Consider the following 14,526-nt stretch of genomic DNA (forward strand, 5'->3'; position numbering starts at 1 on the left):
AATATTCAGGGGAAGTTGTGGGTGCTAATTCTGTCTGGTCCTTCTCTTATCTTGGGCAGTCATATCACAGCACCTCCTGCCTATGTGCACACACCACCTACCTTTGCCTGTTTTTTATTGGTCAAGTTCCCCATATTTTCCAATCAAACTCCCTCCTGAAAACACTGGGGGAAAGGGTGTGGATTTTATTTCACAGTGATATCACAGTAACTCACATAATGCTTTTTCAAAAGTTACCAGATTTTCAGGTTTATTATTATTATCATTATTTTATTTATTAGTCGTTTAGAGCCAGTGTGGTGTAGTGGTTAAGAGCGGTAGACTCATAATGTGGGGAACTGGGTTCACGTCTTCCGCTCCTCCACATGCAGCTGCTGGGTGACCTTGGGCTAGTCACACTTCTCTGAAGTCTCTCACCCTCACTCACCTCACAGAGTGTTTGTTGTGGGGGAGGAAGGGAAAGGAGAATGTTAGCCGCTTTGAGACTCCTTAGCGTAGTGATAAAGCGGGATATCAAATCCAAGCTCCTCTTCTCCTTCTTTATACCACAAAGGTCTCAAAGTGACTTAAAAAAGCCACATATATATCTCAGTGAGTTGAGTGCATGCTTTGCCAGCAAAAGAAGCCAAATTCAGTCCTGGTATCTCCTGGTAGGTTAGGAAAGCCCTGTCTGTGAAACTCTGGAGAGCTGCAGCCAATCAGTGCAGACCATACTGAGCTAGGCGGACCAATAGTCCAATTTAATATATGGCAGCTTTCTGTTTTCTACGACTTGCCTGAGAAGCATGTACTCTCAGCTGTGTACCCTCATTTTGTCTCTGCAGGGAGGAGCTAATAGGTTGTGTGTAACGTGGTAGCTTTCCTTGACATTTAAATGTGTGTTGTTATATTTTTAGTGTACAGTATTGCATTTATGCAAGATGGATAGCAGGTTTTGTAATCTATATATATAAATGTAAACTGGCCATGTCCGTTAGTATCTACTTTTCACCAAAACCGCTTGACCGATTGCGTTCAAATTTTGACAATGCCGCATGTGAATATGAGAGTGATCCTGTACCATTTTCGAAGACAGATGTCACACCTTTGCCAGGTAAAACCCCAAAAACCCAGTGTTTCAAAACACACCACTCAGACAAAAATGCATGCTGGGAAAAGAACCAGGGTGCAAACCAGCGCCCTCTAGCGGCAGCTACACTGGTACTGCACCTATAAAACCTTCCCTCTCAACAGCACCTCTGCTCCCATTTACATACTAGGCCAAAGCCTTTACAGACTAGGCCGAATGGAAGTACTGACTCCCCTGGGTGGGGGTTGGGGGGAAGGAGGGGACGGGATAGGTCAGGACACGGTGGGACCAGTCACAGGGATGAGCCGGGGGTGGGGGGAAGAGGGGGCGTGATACATCATGGGTCGGGATGGGGGGGAATCGCAGGGATAAGCCGGGGGTGGGGGGAGCAGGGGGCGGGATACATCATGGATCAGCACAGGTGGGGGCAGTCACAGGAATTAGCCACAGCAACGCGTGGCAGGGTCAGGTAGTGATGGATAAAATGCTGATGGTTGTTTCCTACAACGTCCCTACTTTTGTTCCCGGCGGAGATGGCAGGGGGTCCTGTGTTCGCACTCCTTGTTGTTGTTCAGAGCACACGCTGCACTGTAATACAATCTATGATGGTCAAAATAGTTTGCAGCTGTGTAGAGACTTGGAAGGTTTAACTAATTACACAAGCAGCTTGTCCAGCACAGAAAATCTATTTATAAAATTCAGTTGTATCCCTTACAGTCTCATTCATATTGCAGCTGAGTGACAGGGCCTGATGCCAAATCACCTGAGCAGTTTCTGAGGTTATGTGTGGCTTGTCTGGATAGTTCCTAACCTGATTGGCTATGATTCCAAAGAAGCAGGCAATGGTCACTAGATGCTGCCCTCCATACAAACACTTGAAACATCAGCCAGCAGCACTGAAGAGAGGGGAGTTAAGAGGGAAATTATTTAAAACAGCAGCTCCAAATGACAAAGACCCAGATTGTCTAGATTCAAATAACAGCAACCTGCCTTGATCAGAATCTCCTGAATGCTACTAAAGAATTATGGGCACATCTGTGTTCTCAAAAGAAGAATATTGTTTGTGCATGATGAGTAGCATTTAGCAGCTGTTCACCTTCCAGCAGTTCAGAGGAGCGTGACAGCAGTGGAAGGACATCAAGCCCCTGGCCACTATCCAGTATTCCAGGAATTCTGGTGGAACTTTATTTGCTTCAGTCAGACTCTGGCCTGTTACCTTTTCATTCAGTACTGAATCTCGCTTGTGCGGTTGGGGGGGGGGGAGTTCTAAGCATACCTTCTCTGTTCCAGTTGAACTAGGACTCTGGACACATTCCTAAGGACTGGGCAAGGGAAATGAGCTTTGCCAGGGCCAGTGTGGTATTTATATTTAATGTGCAGGAGTAAGAGTGAGAAAGTAAGATCCACAAAAACCCTTAGAAGATTCTGGATGAATAGACTAGGACCACAAACTGGAGGGGTGTGGGAAGGTGTGGTCAGTGGGAGCCAGGATCAGGAACCGCAAGAGCAAGATAAGAAGCAAAAGGGAGTTGGAGCCAAGGTCAGCAGGCACAAAGGTCAGTGTGTGTGTGTGTGTGTGTGTGTGTGTGTGTGTGTGTGTGTGTGTTCTGTTGAGTTTTGCTGATTCCCCCCCCCCTTTAAATCATCTCCCACAGAGGTGGTGGGAGGGGAGAGAAAGGAGACATTCTGCAGTTCGATGATAGTGTTTTTGTTCTTTGCTTAATCCCTTCTGGCAACATGTTTGCTTTTCTGTACAGTTTTTGCCCCCTTGTTTGGAAATTAGCGAGTGGTAGAGATTTCATTTGCTAGGAAGGTAAGCTTCTCTGTACATGTCTATTATGTGCGAAGAACTTGATGTTCAAATAATTCCTTCAGTGTAAATCCCGTTTGTTCCAAAATTTGCTGCTGGTGTTTCCGTTAAACCTTCTAGTAACACCTACCTGAAGAATCATAGTCATACAAAACACATGCTAAGGCCTCGGACAATAACAATAATCTGGAAAAACTTTGGTATTGCATCAGCTCAAGGTTTTAATCGGCAGATAAAATTCCTTTAGTAGGCTCTCTGTCCCACTTTTGGCTTCAAAGGGGGAGGCATACCTGCCAAGTTGCTGTCAGAGAAATAAGGGACCGGGCGGAAGTAGCAGACTGGAAGTAGCGCTGCCGCCATTTTGGAACTGGGAGGAGCATGCTCAGAAGTGACTTTTGATGCTGCTTTGCCCAGTTCCAAAATGGCCACCATGCCAGAAGTCGCATTGCAGCCATTTTGGAACTGAGCAGAGCAGCATCAAAAGTCGCTTCTGAGCATGCTCCGCCCAGTTCCAAAATGGCCACCGCGCCAGAAGAAACCGGGGGGATCCGTTTTTCAGCTAGGAACAGCTGAAAAAATGGGGATTTCCCAGGGAATACGGGAGACTTGGCAGCTATGGGGGGAGGCAGACAAAGATGCAAGAATGGAAGATCAGGCTGGCAAGCTTTGCTTTAAGTGATCTATTTTCCCTGCAGACACTATTTGGCATTGTACCTATTCTTTGTGCGTAACACTGTGGCCTGCATTTTATAGATTTGTTTGTTTTTAGTGGGTTTGTGGGTGTGCACATGTTCACCACGTTATTTAGGAAATCAAACTTAGAGACCCTGGTCCTTTTCAACATCACATTTGTATGGCAAGGATGATCAGACACTAATTTGAGGGTTAGGCAGGCTACAGGGTTCATAAGCCAGGAAAGGAAATCAGGACAAAAGAGCCTGGACAAAAGGCAACAAGACCTTTCTCTCTCATCTCTTTCATCACCATGCAGCATCGTGGTTGTTGGTGTTCAGAGGTGATTGTGCAAATTCAACTTTTATTTTAGAAGAAATGTTGAAGGTTGGAGCCCAGAACTCTGAAGACGGGGAAGGCACCTGTGTATCAAAATGTACAAATATAAATATATCAGGATAATGAAGAACAAACTGATGTTTAAATGAAATTCTGTAATAAGCACTGGTACAGATACTACTTTGGAGACATTCAGAGATCAAAGTGAGGCAGATCCAATATAAGGCAGGAGAACCTAGAATCAGTAATTAAATAAAACAATGTTGGGGAAAAGATTCTTGCATTGCAGGGGGTTGGATGACCCTTGTGCTCCCTTCCAACTCTACAAATCTATAATTCTATGAAATCCACAGTTTTCTGGGAATCCTTTTCTGTGTCCAAATAATCAGCTACAGTTTAGTTAGGCAGGTAGAACAAGTCCCAGCAGTTGAGGAATGAAGCATTCTGAAATCATTAGAACTAGGCAAATATGTCCAAGTATAAAGATTCTGATTCTATTCCCCCCCCCCCGAAGCTGACTACATTAGTCTTTGCTGACCACGTTAAAGGGACACAGGCTGAAATCCTATTCACACTTGGGATAAGCCTCACTGAACCCAATGGGATTTATTTCCAAGTAGCTACACATAAGATTGCACTCTGAAGCAGAGTGGTAGAGTGCATTGTACCACTTGCCTATAATATGTAGTAGAAACCATTTCTTAATGTTTGCATTAAATACCTCCTGCAAGTAAAAGTGACTAGCATATAATAAATGTTCACACAACCAAAAGTACTGTACTATATATTATGTATATGAAACCAATGGTCATTTCCCAAAGTTTTCTTGTGACCCAGGCTGGAAAGTATTTTCCAATAAATGTCTCTTTGAGGTATTGTAGCATATGCTGTATATTTTCTATTCTAATCTTCTCTGTGTTAAGCAAGAAAGCTCATACCTATGACAAACTTAAGGTAAAGGTAAAGGGACCCCTGACCATTAGGTCCAGTCGTGACCGACTCTGGGGTTGCGCGCTCATCTCGCATTATTGGCTGAGGGAGCCGGCGTATAGCTTCCAATTTCAATGGGAGTACAGCATTTCAAAAATCCAGCTCTGGAGCAGGTCCCAGGCTTTTTGAAGCTGTCAGCCCAGAGACATACCCTGGGGCTTCTAGAGCTTGTGTTCATAACAACATGCAATTAAACTAAGGATGGGTTGTTTGCGAACCTGGCTGCATTTCCCCTTGTTTTTCTTATTACTTAGGCTCTTGTGTGAATCCTGGTCTTCAAAAGTTGAAGGAGAGGTGAGTGTAAGGCACTATGCTGTGTGCCTTACCTCATAAAAAACCCACTCTGCCCAAGAGCTTGCAGTACAGAAGTTGATTAAAGGAGAGAAGGGCAGAAATCAATGTATATTTTCAGTGCTTACTCTGCATAAGTACTCACAGACCTCACAGAAAATATACACTAGTTTTCTGCCCTTATGTCTTTTTGCAATGTAGGACAAAGCAGTTGTGTTTAATTAATTTATGCCTATTGGACACAGTATGTGGATATCTTACTGCAAATATACCCTTTAGTGCACCTCATTCAGTTATTCTATAATCAGCCCTGCAGATAAGTTGTACAGTGGTACCTCCGGTTGTGGACGGGATCCGTCCCAGAGGTTCAGTAAGATCCCGAGGTTTCCGCAACCTGAGGACCGCTTCTGTGCGTGCATGCATGGCGAAACCCGATAAAATTCTTCCGGGTTTGCCATGCACGCATCCCGAAGTTTATGTAACCAGAGGGTTATGTAAACGGAGGTTGGACTGTATTGGTTATTCAAAGATGTAGAGTTGCATAGGAATACAGTAAGCTTCTGTATTGGTTTGCTTTGTGGGATCAAGGACACAGTTCTCCTGCATACTGTATATCTTTTCTCCTTATGTGAAATAGATACATAACAACTAGGACTATTTTGCCTTACAATTGCCTTAGATAGCTGGGTATTTACTGTATTATTAATTATAATATCACCAGGCTGTACTTGTACGTAGTGTCTCTGCAGGCACATGTCTCAGATTATTATATATATAATATTTCTACTGAGCAGAAGTTGGCATTGTCAAGGCCCATCATTGGGCAATTGTGATCACAGAGCTATGATGGGGAACCTGTGGTTCTCCAGAAGTTGTTGGACTCCAGTTCCCATCAGCCACGACCCTCATGCCGAATGGTCATGGAATTGGAGTCCAGTATCTGGAGGGCCACGGGTTCCCTACTCCAGCATAGAGATTTCAGTCTCTGAGTAGTCCAGCACAACAATGGGAATGCAAATCTCTCCATTCCCTCAGTGTGTGTGTGTGTGTGTGTGTGTGTGTGTGTGTGTGTGTGTGTTTTTCCTTCTCCTGAGCTGCAGCTACAAATAAGCTAGGGCCAGAGGGGGAGGCCTTCAACACTGCTTTTTCATGCCTGAATATATATCATAGACAGAAATAATACGTGCCGTATCCCTATATGGGCATGTCCTCAGTATGTCTGTGTTTGTGGGTCTGCCATGCCATGAGGCTCTTGTAGGGTTGGCTGAAGAAAGGTTGGCTACCCTTGCTCTAGTTAACAGTATTCTATATTTTTGAAGAACAGAAATATATATATGCGCCTAACTAAACAAACTCTGGTGTATTTTGATGATACTTATTTACAAAGGCAACGGACATTTTGTGAAACTGGCTGCAGTTATATTTACTATGGTTTCTCTGTAATTTTCCTGACAATGTGCATGATAAGTGTGGGCATATATATAATTGCTTGCTTTAGGGGTTTCAAATTATAGCTTTTCCTGGTTTTGGCAGAAAATCCAGACAGAGAGTATCATGATGGTGGAAATAGAATTTGTTTCCCTCTAGGAACTGACCATAGCAGCTGGTAAAGTTGTATGGCAAAATAAAGTGTTCAGAGAGAGCACAAATTTGGAGACCTCCTTGGAGGCCTTTCTTAAATCTCAGTGTTCATATATTTATTGTTCCAGGAACGGGGCATGACTTGACCAGGGGATCCAAATGAAAGCAGATGCAGGTTAGATGTTTTGCTATACTGTATTGTACGGCAGTATATTTAGGACACTGCTAATATACTGGATGAGAGGATTGTGCCCCCTTACATCTTGTCTCTTACCAAGAGAATAAGCACCAGCATTGGATCACAGTAAAGGATAAATGCTAGAAACTGAAAGACAGGTGTTCACTAGTTCCACCAGTTTGAAACATTATTACTGTGTATCCTTGGAGCCTGTGTATTTTAAAAGGCAAGACATTTTCATGTAAAAAAACTATTATTATCTCTGGCAAAAAAACAAAAAAAAAACCTTCATTAGCTTCTTTCTAAGTATATCTTTAAACAACATTGGCAAGACTATGTCTCCAAAATAGCACTTACCTAGATTTCTAGGTTCTCCCATTTTAAATGTCTTTCTTACGTTAGTCCTGCTTTCCCCTTTATTATAGGGTTGGTTTTTTTATGAACTTGGGTTGACTGCAAAGGTTAGATGCCTAATTTAGGAACCCCTCTTTAAATGTTAATCCATCTGTACAGTAGCTCTCTGCATTTGTTTTTCAACAGCCTGTTCCTAAAAAAGCAAAACTGGATGTCTTTTTACTTCCCAACCCACTATACTGCTTGTTACTTACCTGAGGATGTTGTAGGAGTTCCTAAACTGCAGTTTTCTATATTGTATAGCACTGTTTGTATTAAATTTTGTTTGCAGATCATCTTTCATTTCTGCTGCCATGTGGGTGTCAGCTTAAAATACTTCTGAAATAAAGGTTTACTATGCTTCTCTGATGGGACTATTTTGTGTATTCAAACCAAAACAACTGAATACAATTTGCAGCATAAAATGCTTCCATCAGAAAGAAGCATAAAGACAGCTGACTAAAAGACACAGAACACCAAGCATGGTTTATAACAATAAGACTTTTGTGTGTGAGGGGGGAGGTGACAATTTCAGCACCAGGGCACCACCACCAAGAAGCCCTCATTTTAGTACTCACTCATTTTACTTCACTTGGGAAGTGCTTCTGGAACAGAACCTAAAGAGGATCTCACGATGTGGATTTAAAAAATGGTATTTCAGGTATCCTAGTCCCAACTTGTTAAGGGCTTTTAAGCCGAAAACCAGCACTTTAATCTTGGGCCCAGAAATGAACTAGAAACTAGTGCAGTTAGTGAAGCACTGGCGTCAGGGCCGTCTCAAGCAGGTCGGGCGCCCTGGCGCTGAGGCGTGGAGATCGCTCCGGTGCCCTCGCAGCGCGCAGCACGGCTTCCGCGCGGCTTCGCCACGCAGCGCCCCCCCCCTGCCGGCCCGGCGCCCCCGGGACTATACCTAGAGCCGGGCCTGACTGGCGTCATATAGTCACATAGCCCAGGCCCAGTTCACAATCTCACAGTTCTTGTTTGGGCCACCTGCACTTTCCAGACAGTGTCCAAAGCGGCCTCCTGCAGAGCACATTCCTAGTCTGCATTCTGTTTCCAAAGTAACCATCCAAATGATTCTTGAACCTTGCAAGCAAGGCTTCAAGTCACTGGTTACCCTTTGTTAACCCATGGATTGCAGCTTGCTGTTGGCATGGCAGTGCAAAGGACAATTTTTTAATTTGTAGCAAAAGTGTGTCAGAACTAACCTACTAGGTATGTGTTTCTGAAACGTTCCATTTCATAAATACAAGCAGCTATTGTGGAAACAGCAAATAAACCTCTGGCATATCAGCATTTTTATTTAATTTCCCTTGTGATTTTGGAGAGCAGTCCATTTTGAGCACACCATTTGTGGTCCTTGGGTTACAGTTTAAGAATTACCGGTGTATTGCACATGTAACTTCACCTTATTTGCAAGGGACAAAGCAGAGTGTTTCCTCCTTATAATCAATTGTCTGTACAGAGCTCACCTACAAAAGCAAATCCATAAGCATTCTGAAGGGTTACAAACACAGTTGCTAAAACCTTGGAATTCTTGGTTGCAAGTAAAAAATAGGTATAAAAGGGAAATTCCTGGATGTCAAGATCAAAGTTTGGGGCAAGTACTCTTTGGTGAGAGAACCCCAACGGAGATTAAAAATCACAAAATATGCAGCAAAGTAAAGCATGGAAGTATAGGTTGTTAGACCTTTAAAATATGCCCTTCCAATATCCTTCCAAAGTTTTCCTCTTCCCCTAGCAAAAGACCATATGTTTGGTATGTTAAAAATGATAAACTTACAAACTCCCCAAAGGGCAGATTCATGTGCTTTTCTATACAGCATTCAGAAAAAGTTCCACAGGCAGCAAATCTTGACTTGGTTTCAGTGGTGTGAGAGCCATACAGACTGAGCTTGGAGCAACCAGCTCAGACCTCCTCACATGTTGAGCTTCTCAGGTAGTAGACTAAAAGGGAACAAAGGCTTGATTATCTAGTCCCTCCCAGGGTGAGCTCAGCCTCACAGGACAGCTTACTCCTCTATGGCTTTAACCTGTTCATGCATTAATTAGATTTAAGCATGTTGGTTATATGAGGCTGGTTATCCCACAGGAATGATGTACAGTGATGAAGGGAGAAGCTGATAAGTTTGCAATGCATGGCTTAGCAGGCTTTGTTTCCTAATTGTCCTGTTTTTTCTCATGAGCAAGGAGAAGCTTGCAGCTGTAAGCTAAATCTGGTATTTAGATTAGCTGGAGGATTGAAAACAATAGGCTCACCTTTTTATTTCTGTTCTGCAAAATAACTTCTAAAGTAATAAACATATTCACCTTAAAGGATCTCTTAAGGTGGGAGACAGCTTCACTCCATGAGAGGACATTTCAAGGTACTTTAATGAGTATTCCCACTCTACCAATCTCCATTAAGAAACAAATAAGTAAATGTGAATCTTAATTAAATCACTGTCTTATCTGCAAAACTTAAGTGACGAAGCCTTCATTTTTTATCCTTCTAAGGCTTTGTTTGAACTGCTCTTTATTTTCCAAACTTTTGCATTTAGCACACACATTGCTCCACTGGTGTGGTAAGTCATTAACAAGGAATGCTTATGTTTCCTGGGTGACGTATCATGTTGTATCTAGCTTTTTCATATACCATCTGGAGGCTCTCAATCAAGAGTTTATTTTAGTCAAGGAAAAGCTTTTTCATTTACTAAAGGAGGACTTGGTTGGAACAAGAACAAGAATAATTACTAAATTGGAAGCACTTGGTTTGGTGTGGTGTGTGTAGGGGGCATATCCAGATGCTAATATTTCTGATTTTAAGAATTATTAACATGAATGTGTGAATTGTCTAGAAAGTGTTAGGTGGGTGGCGAACACATTGCTTTCTGGGTCTATTAAAAGTATGGAGCAAATTCTCAACTAAAATGAGTTAAGAGACCTGCCTTTGAGTAACCACATCACTCTTTTGTTCTGCTTATAGAGCTACCTAAATCCTAGTTGTAAAGTGGAGAAATATTCAAAGCTGGTTGAGTTCTTTTGCACCCCTTCTTTGCAGTTCATCTGGCAATTCTACATGCTTGAACAATGTGATTAGTAATCCAGGACACAACATTACTGTTCTCTGAGGCTCTGAGAATACTTACTGAGACACCTTGCTCACATTATCAAGTTGTGCAAATTAAAGTGCCAAGTGGACATTCACAAGTGCAGAAGAAGGTGGTCCCAATCTGAATTGGGTCTCACTCTTCAAATATCCTTTGGCTCTCATCAAACCTGGATCATACAAAGTTGGCATGCTTTGATCAAATGCCTGAGTGCCATTGGGTGTTATATTTTGTTTTTGTCTTGCTCAGGAAGTTCCCCAGTAGCAAACCGTCCAGAGCTGTGGTTTATTTTGACAGGCTGTAGCTTAGTGGAAAGAATTTTTATATTTATGAAAGCAGAGGAAATGCCTGAGATTTATAAAACAACACAGAGAAAAGAGACAGTACAAACGGCTATTTGGCATGTGATGTAACAGAAGTTTGATTCAGGAACCAAATTAATCAATAACCGAATTCCTGCAATTAATAGACAAGCTTGTTACTAAGTTACTGGATGAGAGGGGAATTTGACAGTTTGTCCCATAAAATACTAATCATCAGATAAAGAAAGAGTTTATCCTAATTTATTTAGTATTCCTATATTTTATTTTAATAGGAAGTCTTAATGCACTAACATTCATAGTGCCTTATGCATTTAGGGACGGGTTACATATTTTGTCATGATTTTGCCTTCCTTTCAGTTTCTGTTGTTACTAATGCAATGGTAACTGCCTTTGGGTGTACCAAGAAAAATGTTTGTTTCTGAGCTAGAGTAATTATATATTGGTGTGCAAAGAATGCTTAGGCAGAAACTGCAGAGAACAGCTGGCTCTGAATTATGTTGTATTAAGCATTTTCCCTAAACTTAGCTTCTGATCTAAACATGTTTAATCTTTAGAATGTATGAAATGCTTTCTGTGATTTCCTTTCCTTTCTTTCCTCATACATGACCTTGTTTATGAAGGTCTTTTAGCCATTGCTAGGTTTATCAGAAATAGCTGGGATGAGGAAGAAGAGTTGCCGCCATTCATGTGCATCCTACAGATTCCCCTTCCCCTTCCTCACACAGCAAAGTCAGGGCTTTGAAAGAGTAAGGAGCAGTGGCACTTTAGGGAACTTTAGGGAAGTACGGAGAGTCACAATAAGATTTTATTGTTCTCCTGTTTTTTTTAAGATGGGAAGGAAAACCCAAATCCTGAAGGTAAGTTAAGCACAGTTTAGAATTAGATCATTAAATAAAATTTATGTGACCTAAAACATTTTTCTTCCACCCAGATGTTTGGCAGAAGTTGCTTTATGACTTTGCAACTTGTGGCCCATGACCATGTCCATTTTATAAAGTAGTAGCTGTCTTCTATAAATATTTACATTTTTATTACTTGGGTGGAATATTACACACACATAAAAAACGCTGTGAAAATGCTTTTTTAAAAAAAGGTTTTGAAAAATATATTTAATTATGCATAACTCACTTTCGCCATCTAGTGTCACATTAGTATATTGCACTTTACAACCCATTTAATATGTTTTATTTGCAGCTGTGTAACTGAGTCCTTAGTTTCCAGATGTGGTTCCTTGTCCTGAATCTATTTTCAAAGTTTGCTTTAATAAGCTAGGATCAAACTGGTTTCAGATTCTGAAACTATCTTCTCTAACAACAAATCACAACTCTCCTACGTTCAGCTGTAAGATGGAACTGTGATTTGTTTTTAAAGCGAAAGCATGAAAGGGGGAAAGAGGAAGAAAGCTGAGTGATCCTGAGGCTCATTGCAACTTGCTCCCAAATCATATAAACCATGTTTATGTGATTGTCTGTGCCAGCCCAGAAGATCAGTTCCAGCCATACGAGTCATCTTTGTATATGATCAGTCAAGGTTATTAACATATGAGTACTATTTTAAACAAAACTAGCAAAAAGACTTGTAGAAGACTTCCCTGCTATACATTTTAACCACGGGGGTGACCTGGTGCAGTACTATTTCTGAATACTATTACAGTACTTAAATTGAAAGCTCCTCTTTTGTTTCCTCTCTCTTCTGCATTAAGCTGCAGGAGTTAGAATGAGGAACACACAAATGTCTTTCCAATGAACATTCATGAAACAGTTCTGATCAATCCATAGATTTCTGTACTATCTTTTGACAGGGTTAGGATTTAGATTGCAACTTCGTGGCTTGGACAAGTTGTTTGAAAGTCTGTAGATTTCTTTAGGATTTAGGTCATTCTCTCAGACTCCTGCCAGCAATTTTCTTTGTTTTGTCTTTAATGGTAGTGGAATTGTGTGTTTTTGTGAACAATTGCAGTACATTGTCTAAGGCTATAATCCAGTCTGCACACTTGGGAGTAAGCTTCACTAAGTACAGTGGAATTACTGGCAAGGAAATATGTATAGGATTGGAGTTCACAGCTTTTCAGTTTCTCATCTTTTCAAAGTTACAGCACAAACCTAACCATGTCTTTTCAGAAGTACAGTGGTGCCGCGCAGGACGAATTTAATTCGTTCTGTGAGTCAATTCGTTTTGTGAAAAATTCGTCTAGTGAATCCCATAGGAATGCATTGAATTTTTTTTTTAAAAAAATTTGCCCATAGGAATGCATTAATTGAATTTAAATGCATTCCTATGGGAAACTGCGATTCGGTAGACAATTTTTTCACAAAACGAATTCGTCTTACAAGGCAACCTCCGATCGCAAAACCCATTCGTCTAGCGAAAAATTAGTCTAGCAGGGCATTCGTCTAGCGAGGTACCACTGTAAGTCATATTGAATTCAATAGTGCTAACTCACAGGGAAGTAGGATTGCTGCCTTAGATTGCTAGATTCCAGTGCAGATTTCCTCTTCCTTATGTTCTTCTTTATACATACATACACCCGGGGGGGGGGGAGAGAAAGAATAGATAAGATATATGCTTACCCACGACACCTACCTCCACCACTTCCCCTTCCCCCCTGACAAAATCAGCAGCCCCCTCCCTTTGGAGCTCTCCAAATAACCTACCCATAGAGCTTGCCACCTATCTGCCTTAGTCTCCCTTCTCCCTTCTCCACTAAACTTCTCCTCGCCCTCCAATGCTGCTTTGATGACCCAGCAGCTCTCAGAAGGCTGTTATAACGCTGTTGTTTGCTGAGCCACCTATTGGTAGCCAAGCAAACTGTGTGATGACAGCCATACCTTTTTATTATAGGTAAGATTTTGCATGTATATATATACACACAGGCACACACCAAAATAAAATATGGTTTGTCATGATCCTTGTTAAATGGTTCATTGTATGTAACCTGTGGACACGGAAGTCAACATTGGCCACCAACTAAACCCTTGTGTTAGAACTGCCTCTGCGGTCAAAGGTTAATGTAGCTAGGAGAGGAAAACAAGCTATAGTTAGCAACAATGCAAACAAACTTATGGATGAATGCCATTGGAATAGTTTTTGAAGTTGCTTTCTATAGCATACCCCCTAGCTGCAAATATTCCATCCTCCCTCTTTCCCAGGAAATAACAATGCTTCAAATGACAGGTTTTGTTTTTAGAACCAAATTCTTGCCAGTTTTGCTCCTGGCCAGAGTACAATACTGTGTCTCAAATTCTTTCATCACATAACCATTATATGCTTGCCATTTTTCATTTTTAGGTAGAGGTAGTTTTTTTTCCCCTTTCCGCACATTACTCTTTAATCGTGAACATTGTGTTTAAAACCTCTGAAGTATATCTCCCCCTGAAAGCACAAGTTTTTGCTATTCAGTGAAAGTGCATGCTTTTGTCAGGTCCTCAACCAAGAGTTTGGACAGTGTTAACATTTTGTTTTCCTCAGTCTTAATTACAGTAATACAGGCAGGTGTGGGGGTGCCACACTTCTGTTGAACGGTGATAGGGATGAATTGAACAATCCACTATTTTTTTGGAAATATATATTTTAATCCAAACTATATTTGTTAAATCCAAACTGTCCTGTTAAATTTTATAGCTCCAGATCTTACATCCTACAATTATTTTCATCTTAGGACATGACATGCACCTTGTTCTATCTTAGTTATAGGTATGGAGAATCAGAACATACCCGGTATGTTTCCTGACAAAGTTTAGGAATCTATTTACATTGCTTTCCCTGCTTGACCTCCGCCCCAACACCTCAGG

At 41.5% G+C, this 14,526-nt stretch overlaps 1 protein-coding gene across 5 annotated transcripts in view; it reads left to right on the top strand.

The window, feature by feature from the left end:
* Positions 1-14,526, top strand: part of LOC118088364 (rho GTPase-activating protein 39) — a 79,124-nt gene that overhangs the window by 24,930 nt on the left and 39,668 nt on the right. Inside the window, exon 1 of one of the 5 annotated variants that reach the window (XM_060277227.1) lies at positions 1,471-2,625. The exons of 3 other annotated variants lie outside the window; for them this stretch is intronic. The gene's annotated coding sequence lies outside the window, so the exon portion shown is untranslated. Of the gene's footprint in view, positions 1-1,470; positions 2,626-2,651; position 14,526 lie in introns of those variants that run through there. One more of the 5 variants, XM_060277228.1, reaches the window with a different exon arrangement.

The sequence above is a fragment of the Zootoca vivipara genome, chromosome 7 (assembly GCF_963506605.1).
Source record: "Zootoca vivipara chromosome 7, rZooViv1.1, whole genome shotgun sequence".
Taxonomy (NCBI): Eukaryota; Metazoa; Chordata; class Lepidosauria; order Squamata; family Lacertidae; genus Zootoca; species Zootoca vivipara.